A 5,280-nucleotide genomic window follows, 5' to 3' on the forward strand; every position below is an offset into this window, starting at 1 on the left:
CCCTGCCCCACCGCTCACGCACTTGCCCCCCGCGTCTGGCCCCGCGCGCTCGGTGCTAGGCATCTCTAACTGCAAACTTCTCTGCAACTACGCCCTCCTCCACCGATCCCCTGGCCAACTTCCTTGGGCACTCACCTGCGGGTTCTCATTCGAGATCCTGCCATAACCTCCAGCTTGAGAAGGCGGCTTAAGCGGGAGGATGAAGGTGGGTCAAGAATGGATTAGTCTTGGAGCGGAGGCTGGCAGGGAGACCTGGCCGGCTGCTTCCTGGGTGGAAATAGCAGCGGAATCTAGACAGAATTTGGAGGAAGGACGATTCTTAAAACAATCTCTTAAGGAACCGTCCTGTGTTAGGCCTTGGAAATGCAGTAGTAAACAATTATAACTCCCTCACCTTGTTGGATTTAGAAGGCATTTTCGTGGGTTACAAATTTAAAGAGAGCTCCAAGAACTCAGGAAACAAGTGTTTTCATGCAATATTTTAAAAGTAAAAGAAAGTTTAGTTAAAATTAAAGCAAAAAAAGAACATGACTATATATATATTTAAATTTGAAGACAGATTCTACATTGACCTTGCAAAGCAAACCTTTGTTGTGTGGTGTAACTGGGGGAAAGGTAACCCTTCGGGAGTTCTCCAATCTCCAGACCAACCCTACCTTTTGAGCAATGATTTCAGTTGAACTTCCTTTGACCATAACCTCAGTATCTTTTGTATGTTTTGCATGGCCTTTTATTATCTTCACCATGTATATTACATATAATATCTTTAGCACAGACTCAACTTCCCTAGATGGCATCCCAGAAGTTTGGGGCTTTTAAATCCACAGATGCTTGGGCTTCGGTGCCTGCATGCTAGCTGGGTACCCTTCGGTTTTTCCACCGTACACATATGATCTCTGTTCTCTTTATGCTATGTAGTTTTGCTGATGAAGATCATGGATTGCAGCCTTCGGTATGGATTACAACTCAATGTAAGGAAAACCAGAATCCTCACAATTAGACCAATAAGTAACATCATGATAAATGGAGAAAAGGTTGAAGTTGTAAGGATTTAATAACCTTGCTTACATCCACAATCAATGCTATGGAAGCAGTAGTCAAGAGATCAACAAATGGGTTACATTGGATAAATCAGCTGCACAAGACCTCTTTAGAATACTGAAAAGCAAGGGTGTTCCTTTGTGGACTAAGGTGTGCCTGCCCCAAGCCATAGTATTTTCCATCGCTTCATATGCATGTGAAAGTTGGACATTTGAATAAAAAAAATAAAAAAAGAATTGATGCATCTGAATTGTGGTGCTGGTGAAGGATATTGAAAATGCCACAGATTGCTAAAAGACAAACAGATCTGTCTTGGAAAAAGTATGTCCAGAGTGCTCCTTAGAGGCAAGGATGGCAAGATTTCATATTTTGGACATGTTGGGAGAGACCAGTACCTGGAGAAGGACATCATGTTTAGTAAAGTAGAGGAGCTCGGAAGGAGGGAAAAGCAAAATAGTGACGGGCATCCCGAATCTATCTGCTGGCAACTGGAGGACTACTGTGAATCCTTTAAGACGCTCTCCCAATTTAACCAAGTTTAGCATTTGTGATTTCAAACATCTGTAGATATAACCAAACGCCACTAGGTGGCGGCCAAACCTCACCTTAAGCAATCTCCCAGTCACTGAACCCCACATCCTTCACATTACAGAGTGGTTCTCAACTCACTGCCACGGAGTCAATGCTGGCTCTTAGCGACCTCAAGGTGGGTTTTCGAGACGGTAACTGTTTACGGGAGTAAGAAGTCCAGTTTCCCCCTTCGGAGCTGCTGGTGATTCGGAACTGCCTACCATTCAGATCACAGCCCAATGCATAACCACTATACCCTTAGGGCTCCTCTTAGAGTGGTTAGGGACTCAGAAAATACATTTACTTCTGTACTGACAGAGATGGTTGAATTTAGACAATACAAGCAAGTGAAATCATACAAAGGTGTTCAAGGACATCCAGATGGAAAAAGAAAACAAAAGGTTTGATTTGTAAAATCTCAGAAAACAGCACCATAAATTACCGAGCTCAAAGCGGAGACTGCCCATAGGGTGGGTGAGGCCTTCACGTGGTTGCAACAATGAGCTCCAGCATAGGACCACTTGTGAGGGTGGCCCAGGATGGGACAGCGGTGCGTTCAGGTGTGCATAGTTATGATGGGAGTGAGGTAGAGTAATATGATTGGTTAGTCATTAGCACATCATTGCCAAAGGGGGGATAATAGAAGCTGGAAAGGGACTACATGAGGATACATGGATAATTATAAATTTAAAGGGTTGCAGAAGTTGTTCTGAGTTTTGTAGTTTTTACGAGTGTGTGTGAGTGATATGCAGGTGAACATTTATACAGCAAAACCATTTCCCTTTCAACAGTGCATAAGCATTTTGTTAGTGACATTGATTGCAAGCCCCACAATGTAAGAGCACACTTCCCACTTGTTCCCTATTTACTGTTTCCCTTCGGCCTTCTTTCCTGGTCCCTTCTGACTTTCTGAGTTTTATCTCGGGGCAAATGATGCCCTTTTGATGTAGTATTGTTGATTGTTTGTGTTATTGTTCACTTTATTGTTGTTAAATACTAACTGGTGGGTTCCAACTCATAGTGATCCTATGTGCAACAAAACAAAACACTGCCCCAAGTCTGCCTCATCCTCCCATCGATAGTATAGTTGAGCCCATTGGTACAGTAACTGGGTCAGTCCATCTCATTGAGGGTCTTCCTCTTTTTAGCTGGCAATCTACCAAGCATGATGTCATTTTCCAGAAACTGGTCCCTCCTGACAACTCGTGCAAGGTGCATAAAATGAAGTTTCACCATCCTCATTTCTAAGACGCATTCTGGCTGTATTTCGTCCAAGACAGATTTGTTGTTCTTCTGCAAACCTATAGTAATCTCTATATTTCCAACCCTGTAACTAAGGCATCAGCTATTTTTTTTATCTCCCTTATTCAGTGTCCAACTTTCATACATAGGAAGACCAGGCACACCTTAGTCCTCGACGTGTTATCTTTTCCCTGTAACACTCTAAAGAAGATGCTTCCAAATTTATCCAATGCAAACTGTCTTTCCATTTCCTGACTGCTGCTACTAAGAGCACTGATAGTGGGTCCAAGTAAAAGAATAACTTCAATCACTTTTCTGCGTGTCATACTCTTGTTTATCAGTCTAGTTGTGAGGATTTTAATTTTTGTGTTGAGGAATAATGCACATTGAAGGCTGTAGTCTTTGATCATCATCAGTAAGTGCTTCAGTTCGTCTTCGGTTTCAACTGAGGTTATGTTGCATGCACATCGCAGGTTCTTACTAAACATTCCTCTAAGCCTGATGTCCCATTCTTCTTCACAGAGTCCCGCTTCTCAGAAGATGTACATACAGCATACAGGCTAAATAAGTATCGTGAAATGATAAGACCCCGACACCCACAACTCACCTGATTTTCAACCATGCAGCAGTCCCTTGTTCTGTTTGAAAGACTGCCTCTTTGTCTATGTAAGTGTTTCTCATAATCACAATGAAATGTTTTCTGGAATTCCCATTCTTCACATATAGTTAGCTATGACCCACATAGTCAAATGCCCTTTGCATATGCAACAGAACACACGCAACATCTTTCTCGTATTCTTTGCTTTCATCTAAGATTCACCTAACCTCGCCAATGATGTTATTTCCAGATCCTCTTCTGAATCTGCATGTATTTCTGATAGTTCCCTGTCCGTAGAGTGCTGCAATTCTCTTGACATTATCTTTAGCAACAATTTACTTGTGCAATATTAATTATATATTAAAAACAATTTATGCATTCTGTTGAGTCAGCTTTTTTGGAGTAAATATTAATATTTACATAATTGGAGTAATTATTGACATAAATATTCATCTCTTCTAGTCCGTTGGTGAGGAAAGCTGTCTTTTAAATGTCTTTATATAAGTGAGTGCTTCCAGCAGTTCCTCCGTTTTTTGAAGTACTTTATTTGGAATTTTGGCAATTCCTGGAGACTTGATTTTCACCAATGCCTCCAGTGAAACTTGGACTTCTTCCTTCAATACCATTGGTTTTTTAATCACATAGTATCTCTGGAAACAAATGAAAGTTGGCCAATTATTTTTGGTACAGTGACTCTATTCTTCCCATCCTTTTTTTTTTTTAAGATATTCCATCTTTTTGTGGGTGTGTCTTGCATCATTTAGTATATTATCCACAGAATCCTTCAGTTTTGCAACTTGAGGTTTGAGATTTTTCTTCAGTTCTTTCATCTTGAGAAACCCTGGACAGAATGTCCTCTTTTGGCTTTCTAACTCTAGATCTTTGCATATTTCATTATAAAACTTTATTTTGTCTTCTCCAACGGCCCTTTGGAATTTTTATCCTGATCTTTTACTTCATTATTTCTGCCATTTTCATTAGCTTATCTACCTTCTTGAGCAAGTTTTAGAATCTCACTTGACACTCATGTGGGTCATTTTTTTGTTTCTTGCCTTTTTTCCAGAACATTTTCTTCTCCTACACATTGTTATTAACTCCTCAATTCCCCACATCCTTCCCTGTCACACCCCTAGCCAATTATCATTCCAGTTACCGTCCCTATAGATCTACCTCTCCTGGATTTCATATACAGATAGTCATACAAAATTTAAACAGGAAGCCCACAAACAAACACAACAACGATTAAAGAAAACATTTTAAAAAAAACCTCAATCAAAAAGAAAGCAAAACATATTAAAAGCTGAAACAACTTTAAAATGAGTCGAAAGGAAAATCAAATGATAAGGTGTTAGATTTTAACTTAGCTACATCTGCCATAATCGGTTTTACAATGCTTTCTGTCCGATAGCAAGGCTATTCACATCCCTCAACTATGGTCAGAGAGGACTCACCAGAAGCTTAATCTGTATGGGAAACTTGAAGATGGATTTACCACCGACACTGTCATCCACAATCATCTGCCAACGAGGCACTCACCCACAATCATCTGCCAACGAGGTGTCCACAATTTAAGCTCTGATTCCATTCCTCCCTTCAAATGTGGATTTTCTTATTCGGTTGTTTCTTCCTTGGTCTGTTTCTTCCATGTAGATTTAGTTGACAGCTCACTTAGATAGCTGCTTATTTGAAAACAAACGTTTAAGACCCCAGACCCTATTCTTTCTGATAGTTGGGCACCATCTGGTTTCTTCATTACACATTGCTATAGCACCCATATCCAGCGATCTCTTCATGAGGGTGAGCATCAAGCAGGGCCATATTATAAGAAT

The sequence above is a fragment of the Echinops telfairi genome, unplaced genomic scaffold, assembly GCF_000313985.2.
Source record: "Echinops telfairi isolate 266 unplaced genomic scaffold, ASM31398v2 ScPeMD7_1;HRSCAF=3_0, whole genome shotgun sequence".
Classification (NCBI taxonomy): Eukaryota; Metazoa; Chordata; class Mammalia; order Afrosoricida; family Tenrecidae; genus Echinops; species Echinops telfairi.